Here is a 14,745-nt window from a genome sequence, read left to right as displayed (position 1 = left end):
AAAAAAAACTTTGACTGTCAACCAATCCCGGCTACCCAAACCCATACATACTCTATTGTATGTTCACCCATTTCCAGACTGGTTCCCATTTTTCCATACAATTAGTATTTTGTGTCCTCTATGCTTGGACTGACTGGAGTGACATCCTCCATTTTTATCAAACAAGTCACTACTATGGTTCAGCTGCAACCACGTAATGTAATAGCTGGAGTAATTGGTGTCCGAGGTGGATCTGAGCTGTTCAATGGATTTGGACAAGATGACTATTACACTTCATATGATCGTAATATTGACGACCTGCTGAAGCAGATTTTGACAAGTAATTATGAATTCAAAAAGACCTGAAGAATTCAGACAACAGTCAAACAGATTAATTTCTTTACTTTTAAATATATGAGCATAATTAAAACTGAAATGGAAATACTTCTATGTTTGAATATTTTACATTTTCATTGGATATACTCTCATCATGTCCCGACTTTTCTTTCATTATTTAATAATACATACCTGGCTTTAACTTTTTCACTACCATGAATTGTTATGGAAAACTCCTTGAATATTTCTTGAGAGAGAAGACTATACTGTGAAGGAACTCATCAAATAACTCAAAACATACGTGATGTCACATATTGTACCTTAAGATTTTCCTGGTTTCCCCCCCCCCCCCAGATAACTGGTGCTACAAATGTGCAGTTTTATATACAATTTAAAACATATCGCCTTTTGCATTTGTGAATTTTTGTTGAATTTATTTATACTGTGTTTATGTCAACGTGTAATGTTGTTCTTTCCTTCTTATAAATTCCAATCTAGATATCAAAATATCCACATATATTTATCAAAGGTTATAGGAAAAACAGATGCTCAGTCTTGGCTAGATAATCAAACACAAAATTCGTTCTCTGTGCTACGTTTCACTGACGGACTCCAGTCCAACATACCTATTCCACTTCACCCATGTGTACACACCAGCAAGATACTTACGCTCTTCTTCTGACAATCGTATATTCATTATTCCCACTGTGAAAAGAAAGTCATATGGACAATGTTCTTTTGCATACCAGGGCCCAGCAACGTGGAATGAATTGCCCACTGAACTTAGACACAAAGACACAGTAATCCCATTCAAGAGTGCTCTTAAAACTCACTTATTTTGACTGCAAGAACAAACTTAAAGACCTAATAATGTTGCCTACCTCAAATATTTACAGCATGTTTTTTTTTAATGTTTTCTAATTTCATGGTGTTTGTTTTCTGTAGTAACATCATTATATGTTTTTTATGTTATAGGTGTTGTCTAATGATGTAAAGCGCTTAGAGCTTCTAAAGATTAGGCGCTATACAAAGTCTTCATTATTAATATTATTATCATTATAATTTCATGCAACTGAAATACAAGTCAATGACATGGGTCATTTGTTGAAAGGTCAGTTCATGGGGATGTGGATTGAAGCAACTTATCTCTGAGTATATACTGCATGCAAGCAGCAAATAAACCGAACTGCAGGTGAAAATGCAGTGGCATATTTACAGTCTATGTTGTCCACACTTGGTGCATGGATTATTACCAGCAAAGCTGTTAACAAAGATAATGCACAGATCTGATGTGATGGAGTCTAAAGGAAAGCAAGCAAATACAGCATACACACTGCACCAAGTCAACAAAGACTCCTTGCATTCTACTGATAAGAGTTTATCAGTCCAAGATTAACACCACGCTGTAATCTAATAATCCCTAGTGCCAGATTTTAGTGTACACATGGTAAGGAATACTATCAACTAAAAATTCTTTGGGCTTGGATATGGCAGAGCAAAACTGGTGAAACATGCAGCATCAACAGGTGTAAAATGTCTCCAAGATAAATAAAATGTGGAAGCTGCGAGGTGCTCAATATGCATCTATGTGCTTCATTACCCATGAAAGATAATCATCATCATCATCATCATCATCATCATCAAAACTAGCACCAACACAGCCACCACAATTATCATCATAGGTAAAACTCAGACTTGTTGGAGACTTGGAGAAGAATAAAACATACAAGATAGTGTACCACTCATCAAGAGACACGCTATCTTTTGGCAGCAGTAATTTAGTCCTCAAAAATCTGCATCATGTAATGATTATCAGGAAATGCATGTGGGGGTTCCAAGAGGCATCTGCATAGGACTACATATTTTTCCCCTAACAGTGGATAAGCAACCCTCAAAAGCATCAAAGTAACATACTTTATTATAATGTTTTTCTCACAGACAAAACCTTTGTACACTTTATGACATGTGTTTTCCCTCGACAACCCACAGGATCCAAATACAGACCATGGCATAAACAAGGGCCCAAGTTGTGGAGGGACTTTTAAAAACTTAAGAAAGGAACAGACATCAATAGTACATCAAGCCTGTAGATTTAAAAATTTTGATCAGTAGATTGACTTCTGAAAAGATAGATCTTTAATTTTATCAACATAACATTTTTGTTTAAAGGGACTGAAAACAGAACAAGTCCATTTTTGCCAAAATATATAGCCTCCTTATCCTGTCATAAAACAGCAATTTTCCAACATAAATCATAGAAAATGTCACAATAATTATTATAAATCATTGTTAATTAAAGGCTTTCTTTTCATAAAATCCATAAGCATTTTTTGTTTCCTAAGATCAATAACTGGTGACCAATGATGACATTCATTGTTATTATCAAGTTTCACACATAACTGGCTCTCTACAGTTTTCTTGGCCATGTTTCCCCTTGAAACTTCCATTCTGTATTGGCATTAGAATGTGCCAATGACAAAATAACCATGCTCAGCCTGCAAAAGAAGCTAAAGTTATCCTGTGGCTTGGTTTTTAAGACTGCAGACTGCTCTCTAATACTCCTTTCAAGCCAAGTTCACTCCAAGAAGGAAGATTCTGAGCTGGTCTTAAAATATATTCCTGAGCCTGTGGTTTCTTAGTATTGGGAGAAGTATCAGCATTTTCACATGAATTTAGAAAAACAAATATAAGAGCTGCCCATTAATATTCATCCTAAAATTCAGTTAACAATGCAAAAACAATTAAACAAAGCAAAATAAAATAAAAATTCTTTCTAAAGTGTTTCTTGAAATCATTTTTTGCTCGGTCACTCCGTTCTTTTTCATTTCTGCCAAACCTTGGTCAGTTGTGAATCAAAGACTCAAAAGCCAGCATATACCACCTATGATCTAATTATTACTTACAGCACCTCAAAAAACATTCCCTATTTGATGTTAAACTCTCCAGATTACAATAAGTGAATAAATTAAGTTTCTTGTGCACACATTTTGGCCTAATTCTTAATCCAATTACTCAGCTACGTATCACTATATTATAACAACAGTTCCAGTCCCAAGTAGACTAGTTCTGGTTCAGTTCTATAACATATGGACAGAATGTGTAAACATACTTTTTTCCTTACTTTGCAATTTTGAAAAATCTGTTCATTTTCAAAAGTTGTAGATCTCAACTACACAGTGTATGTGCAGTAATACATTACTTTTTTCCTCCCTCCAGTAGAATGGCATGGATGATAGCGAGAAGGCTTGGAAGGCGTTAATGACTGACTATGCATTGTATTCTCACATTGGAAAAAAATTGTCTATAAATAGCTTATCTAATGAAGTTGTCCACTTGTCTTATTTTTTTGGTGACGAGTTTACCTGGCAGGAGGTAGTAGCCTACTGCCGAGCTCTGTAGCGTCAAGGTTATGTAAGATACACTAAAGTGGGTGGTATTATAGAAAGGCAACCAAATGTAGCTCTACAATGACACCAAATAATCTGGAATTTCTAGTTGCACTATAAAATACAGAGGGAAAAATCTCATTTTTTGGACCCAACTTTTTTTCTACCCATAATTCACCCATGGTTGGAATCCGATTTTGTGTCCGCATTTTAGACATTTTGGTCTCAGATCTAAGGCAGACCAGTATGAACTGCAAACAGACAGATGAGCCTTTGCAAAAAGTAGGATAAGATGGGCATTTGGAATAAAGAGTGGTCTTGATATGAAAATAATGGGTCCATTAAGCAAAAAAAAAAATTTAAAAAAAATATCCAACTTTTACCCTTCTGTTCATGCGCGAGCCAAATAGCCAATGAAAAACGATGTTCCTAACACAACTAGGCAGTATGTTATTCAAAGATCACCTGGAAGCTGGTGTTTTAGGATGTATTCAGAAATAGCTTTCAAAATGCGTTTCCTACTTGAATTTCAGATGAAAACGACAAAAAACCTCCAGGGGTTAATGTGTTAAAATACCTTTATTTTAATCACTCATCTCTGAAAGATCTTTAAAAACATTCTAGTAAGAGCTTTCAACACAAATCACATTTATGTTGCTACTTTTTGCATGTGAATGATTATACATTCTAGTGCTATTGTCTTATGTTACATGTTTAGGCTCAAATAAACAGTAACACAAGAAAAAGTGAAAATAACAAGCTTTGAAAAATTTAACAAATAATTGATTTCCCTGGAAAAAAATACTATAAACATGATAAAATAAGAACTTACAGCTTTAAGATTCAAATCCAAAAATAATCCAAGAATAATCCACAAATAAAATTTCAGGAAATGTCTTTTCAAGAATTCTGTATGAACACTAAAATATTTCCAGAGACGCAAATTAATCTTTAAAAAGCCAAATAATCTGAAGAAACATTAAAATGTAATTCTCAAAACTGGTCACAAACACACACTTTCCAGAGTGAAGTTAAAGCCCAAAATTGATATTATTTCTCTAAAACAATGGTTATATAGTAATTTTGAAATGCAGAATGTGTACCCATGAGGGTCACATGATCATATTTACATCACATACTCTCAGCATGGCCCTGACAAAAACCAATCGTTTTACTCTAAGAATAAAAGTTGTTTACTTTACTAAAAACTATTTACAAATTGAGGGTCATGTATTCAATACAGCCTCGATTTCACGATTATCACTTACACTTTAAAAATGAATTTTAAAAAGTTGTTGCTTACTTGGCCCCAAATCAAGGCCAAGAACTAAGTCAAAATTAGAAACAGTGTTTCTAATATTAGGCATTGATGAAAAGATTCAGGTCAAACTGAATTTTCTTGAAAATATAAAAATTCCTAGTAAACAAAACTACATTATTTTCGACATATAATGAAATTCTTTAAAACTTACAAACAATTAAATTAAATCAAATATATGCAACAATTGTTAATTCTGAATCAAAAAACTTTTATTAAAAAACAATGGACATTTCAAGAAACAGCCATGATGACACTCAATTTTTGATTGTTCTGTTACTAAAATATTAATGCTGTGATTTCATTACAAGTTCATTGCAAAATTTCTGTTCATCCTTGAGAAAACCCAGGAGAACCATCTGGGAGTTTTAAGTTCACTACAACCTTTGGAATTCATTTCTACATAAAGAACACAGTCTGAGAATGCAAGTTTTTCATACAAAGAGTACATCTGTTGCTTGGTTCCATTGCTGGTCTTCATCACATTTGAGAACAAGTAGGTCATGAACAACAGCTCAATGTCAGATATTTTAATTATGCTACTTACATAATATTTGAAACATTGTTTGACTGCTCTATTGAATGACGTAACATGTCATCTCACCCACCACTATTTTGTAGCCGAGTTTGTGGTTATTTGGGTAGTATGACCAAAGGGATTTTTAGTGTGGGAAAAAGTTAAACTAAGCAAGTGTGAATGGACAGGAAGAACACAGTCAGTAGTTACCAGTATGAGGTATCTCTTTAGTTGGAAGGGAGAGTGAAAATTTGTAACAAAATATTAGGGACAGCTAATAAGACAACCTTGTGGGATTCAGAAAGTCTTGACAAATTTGGGTAACTGGGCCATATTCTTGCTGTTTCAGCACCATTTAGTTATGGCAATATGGTCTGTGGGAGTTCCATTCTTCATTTACCGATGGTTAGCCAATCATATTATGTATGTAAGGGAAGTGACTTCATTATAGGATGGATATATATATATATATATATATATATATATATATATATATATATATATATATATATATATATATATATATATATATATATATATATAGAGAGAGAGAGAGAGAGAGAGAGAGAGAGAGATGAGAAGAGAATAGACTGGGAACAAGATACTGAGATATACAAGTAGGGAACTTAAAAGAAGATATAGTATACCTAATAGATATATAATAGAGAGATAAATATATTTTCATTAGGAGTGGACAACTATATCAAGAAACCATGTAGTTAAACTGTAGTGTAGAACTTGGAGAGGTGGACAGAACTTAAGTATATAATTAGAATTAAACAGTATTTTGCCACAATGACTTAGTGTTTTAAATATTATACCACTGAACTCCCCTCACCAGAAAGCCAGAAGAAGAGAACTCTCCAGTCAGAAGTGGTAAAGAACCCAGCAGGTCAGATGACAAGACCTAATGGGTCAGAGCTGGATGACCTGTTAAAACTCACCAAAAACAGAAAAATGTAAAATACTCACCATATGAGTGAGTGGTCAACTTTACTAAATGTTGTTGCTCTCTGGGCCACATGTTGTCCCAAAGAAAAATATACCAGTGCTCTGCTGTGCAAATGAGTGCAGGTAGACGGAACCAATGTCGGCAAAAGACTGCCTTCATGACAGCCTCCAAAGAAGAGTTATTAAGTGATGAAATGGTGATGTCTCCAACCTCACAGGCATCTGATTTCATAGATAGCTTCTTCTGGTTAGAGACCAACAGGTTTTTAATGGTAATTAGCATCCAATGTGAATTGGTAGAAGCCGAATATCAACAAAGCCCTTCAGCAGAATACCTTGGAAACACTTAGGCACAACATAGTCCCCATAAGAAACCTCGGGTATATAAGGCCACCAAAAAAATGTGTCAACAATTTTCACAACACAACAATAAACACAAAGTAGCCCATTAGACACAACATTTCTTGTTTCAAAGTACAAAATAATTACTGAACTGTAAAGCCTGTCATTACATCACTAAAGGTTGTTGCTGAAATGAAAAGCCTGTCATTACATCACTAAAGGTTGTTGCTGAAATGTAAAGCCTGTCATTACATAACTCAAGGTTTTTATTGAAATGTAAAGCCCATCATTACATCACTCAAGGTTATTACTGAAATGTAATGCCCATCACTACCTCACTCAAGGTTATTACTGAAATGTAATGCCCATCATTACCTCACTTAAGGTTATTACTGAAATGTAAAGCCCATCATTACATCACTCAGGATTAGTAATGAAATGTAATGCCCATCATTACCTCACTCAAGGTTATACTGAAATGTAATGCCCATCATTACATCACTCAAGATTAGTAATGAAATATAATGCCCATCATTACCTCACTCAAGATTATTACTGAAATGTAATGCCCATCATTACATAACTCAAGGTTATTACTGAAATGTATTAGCCTGTCATTACATTACTAAAGGTTGTTACTTTTTGTTCATAAACTATTTTGAAACACCAGTCCAATTAAATTGTGGCTAGAACAACAAACAATTTTTGTTGTGCTATCCAGGACTGTAAAGTATATAAATCAAACAATAAGCATAATATTCAAATTTCAATAACTTCAAGGTTCAGATAATGCAAAATGACTAGGGAAACTGGTTGAGTATTTTCAATTATATATACAGGACTTATCTAGACAGAGAAACTTGTGTTTAATTATGTCCAGATATTTAGGAAGTTGAGAAACAATACTGCAAATTCTTTTTATTTTCATAAGAACTCATTTCTATGGTCTTATGGCACTTAAATTAAGTGGCCTACACCAGAAAAGTAATTACACAGGATAACATTTCCTGTGGTGAACAAAGTATTTTGTATGCTGCTGAGGGTTGCATTTCTAAAATAAGCAGACATCCAACTTATCTGATAATACATTATTTACAGAAGAATCCAGAAATAATTATGTCAATGTGAATCATTTTTGTTTTGCAGTCATTATTCACCAGATTATGAGGATATCTTGCTTAAAAGATTATCACGTTTTGAATTCAAAACTATGCACAATGAAACTGTTTTAGACTGAAAACATTTAAAGATCAAATTCATGTTTAAAAAGTCAATTTCAACTCTCTGGATCTCCATACAAGTCTGACATCAGGAAAATTGGTGTCAGAAGGTAGGATAAAAGTATTCTCTCCATACAAGTATTAATTTTAGGATAATTAATGCATCAGAACTGAGAGAAAAAATGTACACTTTTGACAGCTTTAATGTATTTTTTTAAAACCTGAGTACAGAATAATTCTAACTTAACATACATCAGCTACAATAATTAAGAATTCTATTTTTTATCAAGAGTTGGGAAATGAAAGCCTATTGTTTGAAGGTTTTTCCAACAAAGATCAATAGCTGATGCTGATGGATGAAATGAATTTTTAATGAAAAAGTTTAACCTAATCAAATTATAAGGACTACTTGAAACATAAGTGTTCATTTCTTCACAACTTTGCTTTTTTTGGTGTTTTATGGCGAGGGAAGAGGCCAATACATCATGTTGTCAAAATAATTTCCATAATATCAACAATTCTTGAAATAATAATAATAATCATAACTACTTTTTTTGACAGGGTAACTGTAATATACTATTCTATCCAGAGACCCTAAGGCCTTCAAGATGAACAAACTATTGCAAACAGAAAAAGAAATAGTATAGCATGATTAAATACATTAAGCATAAAAGCACAAAGTGCATCCGAAATGAATTCATAGAATAAAAAACATTTGCATGTATTTCAATATCTACAATGAAACAACCTTTCAAGAGAATGGTCATACAATTTTCTTTTTAATATATTTAGAGTTGTATCTGATCTGACAGTTTTGAGGAGTTCGTTCCACAGAATAGCACCAAAGTCAGCAACTGGTACACTTTAGAGTATTATTCTTGGAGATTGTGTTCAGAAATGATCACTTATAATCAATCTCACCCGAAGTCCTTGGTTTTGTTCTCTTTTACTTAAAATGAAATATGCCATGCATGTAATGCGGACAAAGTTCATTCTTAACTTTGAACATTATATGAACTTTTAGTAACCTCATCTATATTCAAGCTTCAGCCATTTCAATTTCAGAGGAAAGAATTTTGGATGGGGCATCGAATGGTAAATTTAGGAAAATTCTTGCTGCTCTTTTTTGAAGTTTGTGGATCATTTCAATATTACTTTCAGCTTTATTTCCCCGAATTAAAATCCAAGTTATCTTTTCAACCAAATACTGTCCTAAGTATCTTCTTGATTCCGTAAGTTTAGAAGATTTCATAAAACTGTATTTGCTGACAAATTGTCGCTGTCTATGAAACATCTCTCAACAGTATGTCAATGGCAATACATTTCTGACACGTTATGTGTTTAAAACTATTTTCCAGCACATCACAGACAATTTAAGGTGGCTAGTATATTTGGTGGAGGACGAACCAAGGAAAGCCCCCATAGAGGCATGCAAAGCTACTGGCAAGCTTTCTCAAATACCCATGCTGGTCAAGTCTGAGACTTGAACCCCGTACAGAGGTGAGATGTCAGTGGTCTGTAAAGGCAAACATTAGACCACTTGGACACCTGAGGTCCTTCCTGTACATCTCCAGTTACACAACACTAAAATATTAACCACATATTGAGACAAGAATTTATGGGTACTCTTTTCTTATGACGTTGTTAGTATAGTATCTGATAACCCACGCTGCCAAATTACGCTATGTGTACATCTCATCACCTTTTCTTCCATTTATTCATTCATGTATTCATTCATCTAAAAGGTCAATTCAAGCTGGCAAGTCATCATAACTAGTTCAGTAATCAACACTTGCCCTTTTACTTTGAATTTGTTTCTAGCTAAATGAAAATATCTGGCCCAAAGTTTACATATTATTATCAGCAATGAATATTGTGAGTGGCACATTATATGCCTGCACTGTGCCTAATAGCATGCAGCTAAGTGGCAATAACTAACCAATGCATCTCACTGACCTGGAACTTTGGTTGAGGAATACAGTTTTGAATTAAATTTGCTCTTCAGAAACCATTATTTTCTTATTAGACTTACCATGACTGTAACCTCGGACATTTATATCACAGAATCTATGCGTTTGCTTATTAGCCCAAGTTAAAACCAGTTACAACTGTTGGACATGGTAGGTGGTCTAAAAGAAATGTTGCAATGCAAACATTATTTTTCTTCTTCCAGTCAAAGTGACCTCATCTTTGACCTTTTGACCCCTTCTTACCAAACATTCAAGTCATCTACAAACTTTGGTGAAGGTACATGGTAAAGAACAGAAAAATTGTGCAGAAACCTTTTACATTCAACCCCCAAATCAATACACTTCTTTGTTACCTCTCGTGCAAAGCTTGGTCTCTGACCTCTTCGTCAGTGTAGTACAAGAGTTATGGCTCAGAAACAAAATTGGTAACAGATGGATAAATGGACAAATGGATGGATGGACAAAATCATAACATAATACTCTTTGCTTTAGTGCAGACATAAAAACTCAAAACTGAAATGGATGCACTTTTTGACAGTAACAGATAATTCTGCCTCGGAGGATCGATTACATCTCCTATGCAGTGGATCAGCAAAACAACTGGCATTTTGTTGAAGGTTATTTTAATAACTGACTGGTGTTTAGAAAGGTTTATCACTGCTGTGCAGCAGATCTAATTCTCTGATTAAATACACATTCCTTCCATAAATGCTGTTATTTTAAAACCCAGGACAGAGAAAATAGAAACTACCATATTTATTGTAACAAAGGCTTCAGTGAGTTACATTGCCTTGCATGCTCACTGCTCCATGGTGTCATTTCACTGTATGCATTTTTTAAAATCATTATACCTCAAAATTATCTAGAAAGACCACTGTTTTAGCAAACCACCTGCTAAAGAAGACCATATTTGTAATGCAGAAATCTATTTAGTTATGTAACTGAATGACTTTAATGAAAAACTACCTTTACTGAGGCCACCTTTTGGTTGGTAAAAAGAGTGATCTCTAAAGACTGAACAAAAACTTAGAACATTGACATCAAAGCAAATAGTGGAGCCACAATGGCTCAATAGTTACCATGCCAGACTTGCTACTAGAATGGTTTGGTGTTCAAATCCTGCCCAGACAAGGTTGGGTCAGCAGACATGGGTCATCCAAATGCTGCCATAAAATGAATGGTCCTTCACAACAAAGCCTCACAGCATACTGCTACATAAACCCAAAACATTGGTCCATGACCTTAACCTTGAACAGGGGCATACTGCTACAGAAACCCAAAACATTGGTCCATGACCTTAACCTTGAACATGGGCAAGTGGTACATTACAAATCATGATTCATACACATATTTAATCTGGAACGCCAGGCACTTTTCATGGGCAAAATTTTAATTTTCAAGCACTATAATTAACTGTGTATAAACTTAAAAACAATGCTGATTGTGGTATGTGGAGTCCACAAAATATAAGAACTAATTCTTTCATTTTTAAATGAGAACTCAGAAAGTTTTTGTTAGCTAGGCCTTGGTGATGACATTATAGTTCAAGGGACCTTGGGACCAGGGGAAAGAGGTGACGCCATCTGGATCCACTAAAATTCTCACTTGCCAGTGTTTATAACTGGAGTTTTTCAAGTTTAAGCAAAGTATATTCGAAATTCATTTAAACTGTTGACATTTAAAAAGTTTATGGTTTTACTCTTGTGATGAGACTTCAAAGCTCTTTTACTCTTTGAAAAGCTCTTCTAATTTGTGATCTAGGTGAGCTTCTTTATTGAGCTCTAGAAGTCCCCCATTATGCTAATGGTGGGGACTTTAGAGCCAAGGTCAAATGAATATACATTTTCAGCAGAGTTGCCAGATCCCTGTAATTTTACAGCTGACACTAGTTCTATGAAATTTTTCATTTATTAGGAACTAATGCAAAATAATACTGTATCCTACAAGCAAATTTTCTATTGTGACTTGATTCTCAATTGCTGTAAATGAAACACAAGTCAATAGTAACGTTCCTATCATCAGTATGACATCAGGTGATGACCTCACCTACCCTTGACCTAAATAAAGTCTTTTGAAAAACACAATAAATGGATCTTTGATGACTGCTTGGCCTTGCCTACACCTAGAGTATTTACAGTGTTTATGGCAATTGCTTGAAAATATGCATCCCACTAAAGAACACTTGACCAACTTATTTTATCAGCAAATTGACAGCCTAATCAACACAGAATCCATTCATTCACATTATGCAGTGCATGCAATCTCCAATGAGCACTACTGAACATATAAACACGAGACCAAACACTGAATTAAAGTTTCAGGATGATCTGAATTTAATTTTTTTAATGGATCTTTAATTTTCTTTCTAGATATTTGTGTACATAAATTAGTGTTTATCAGTGAAACATATCTGTTCAAAATTCAAGCTCTTTTCAAAATAATGAGCATTTTGTTTTAGTACTTTATGGAGTACTCCTCAAGCTTTTATCAAGGTAACCATTGAAATTTAAGCGCTTGGATTGTGGGAACCACAACAAATATATTTTCATCTCTTTGCTCCAATATTATAGAATGGAAAATAGCTCCAATATTAAAGAATAGAAAATAGCTCCAATATTAAAGAATGGAAAATAGCTCCAATATTATAGAATGGAAAATAGCTCCAATATTAAAGAATAGAAAATAGCTCCAGTATTAAAGAATGGAAAATAGCTCCAATATTATAGAATGGAAAATAGCTCCAATATTAAAGAATGGAAAATAGCTGCAATATTACAGAATGGAAAATAGCTCCAATATTACAGAATGGAAAATAGCTCCAATATTACAGAATGCCAAGCTTTCTCACAAGCCCACATTGACCAAGCCTGAGATTCGAACCCATGTGTACAGAACTGATAAGGCAATGCTCGGTAAAGGCAAGTGCTTTAGACCACTCACTGACTCAGCCACCCAAGGCCCCTCACTGAATGATTGGTCTTTAGTTAAATAAAGAACTAATGCCAAACTTTGAATAAAAAGCCATTGAACATGAAGTACTCACAAATTCAACATTTCATATAGTCTTATTTACTCAGAATATAAGCTGTTCAAGAAAATTTTCCAAAATATATGATTTCTTATAAAACTTTGTGAATTTTGTGATTCTAAATTCCATACACTGACCACCCGTTTCAACAACAAAAAGCAAAGGATATACTGAGCTTTCAAGCACCAGTATTGACAGTGATTTATTTAATGTTGAGCAAATAGGGGTCTGATTTTGGCCTCTTTTACAAGATCAAAAGGTGATTCACACTCGCACACAATGTTATAAGGATACGTTTTCAAGTTACAATAAAATGACAGAGTTCAGAATAATGGTTGTTGTTGTTGTTCTATGGTTTAACGCCATTTTTTCAGCACAAGACAGGCTATACATGGCGGCCAGTATAACTGGTGGAGGAAGAACCCTGGAAAACCCAGGGAAGAACCACTGACCCATGAGAGGCTTTCCCACATACCCACGCAAACCGAGCCTTTGACTCAAACCCACGCAAACAGAGGTGAGATGGCAGTGATCCAGAATAGTGAGCGCTTTAGACCACTCAGCCACTCAAGGCCTCCAGAATAATGGTAAACTTTAACTAACATGAATACAAGCAAAAAGGACCAGTGGTCTTAAAAATTTCAAAGAAATTTTAAAATTCACTACTGTATCACTACTGTATATGTAATACAAGAAGTTGAGGTTCTGTGATACAGGCAAAACACAGTGTCTCTGGGATCTGACCCAGGCAATAAATTCCCATATAAGTGAGGTGCTCTACACAACTGAACATCCTGCAGTAAACAGTTGCAATAATCTTGAACACATGTACGATTGCTGTATTTAGGCCGTTTATTGTACAAAATGCATGTGAGTTTATTGTATTTAGGCTATTTTATGCACAAAATGCATGTGAGATATTATATTTAGGCTATTTTATGCACAAAATGCATGTGAGATATCGTATTTAGGCCATTTTATGCACAAAAATGCATGTGAGATATTGTATTTACACCATTTTATGCACAAAATGCATGTGAGATATTATATTTAGGCTATTTTATGCACAAAATGCATGTGAGATATTGTATTTAGGCCATTTTATGCACAAAATGCATGTGAGATTATTCTATTTAGGCTATCTTATGCACAAAATGCATGTAAGATATTGTATTTAGGCCATTTTATGCACAAAATGCATGTGAGATATCGTATTTAGGCCATTCTATGCACAAAAATGCATGTGAGATATTGTATTTATGCCATTTTATTCACAAAATGCATGTGAGATATTGTATTTAGGTGATTTTATTCATAAAATGCATGTGAGATAATGTATTTAGGTGATTTTATTCATAAAATGCATGTGGTCACCACTTTTTACAAACAGAAAAAAAAAACATACATGGAAAATAGCTTACTGGCTCTTATTTTTTGAAGTTTACAGATACAGCATCAAAACTGCATAACTGAACCTCCCCGATATCTGGTTCAAAATAAAAAATGACACAAAGTGCCAATATAAAGAAAATTAGTCATTCAGAATTTACCAAAACTGTAAATCTACCAAAAAACTGAATGAAACAACAGAGTCCTCACATATAATAATAAATTCTTGTTTATTCAAGTAAAATGTCAATTATCCCAATCATTGCTGTCAGTACAAATTGATTGTGTGGAGATTCAATAAAATTACAA

The 14,745-nt window shown here is 34.1% G+C and overlaps 1 protein-coding gene and 1 long non-coding RNA gene across 6 annotated transcripts in view; one reads left to right on the top strand and one right to left on the bottom strand.

The window, feature by feature from the left end:
• Positions 1-14,745, bottom strand: part of LOC149782047 (rap1 GTPase-activating protein 1-like) — a 435,320-nt gene that overhangs the window by 334,209 nt on the left and 86,366 nt on the right. The window lies entirely within an intron of this gene.
• The window catches only part of LOC149782048 (uncharacterized), a 202,569-nt gene that overhangs the window by 137,976 nt on the left and 49,848 nt on the right, over positions 1-14,745 (top strand). The gene's annotated exons all lie outside the window — the stretch shown is intronic.

This window comes from Sinohyriopsis cumingii, chromosome 15 (genome assembly GCF_028554795.1).
Source record: "Sinohyriopsis cumingii isolate HCF-2022 chromosome 15, ASM2855479v2, whole genome shotgun sequence".
NCBI classification, from domain to species: Eukaryota; Metazoa; Mollusca; class Bivalvia; order Unionida; family Unionidae; genus Sinohyriopsis; species Sinohyriopsis cumingii.
Note: the sequence above shows the minus strand (reverse complement) of the source record. Positions and strands in the feature narration are given on the sequence as shown.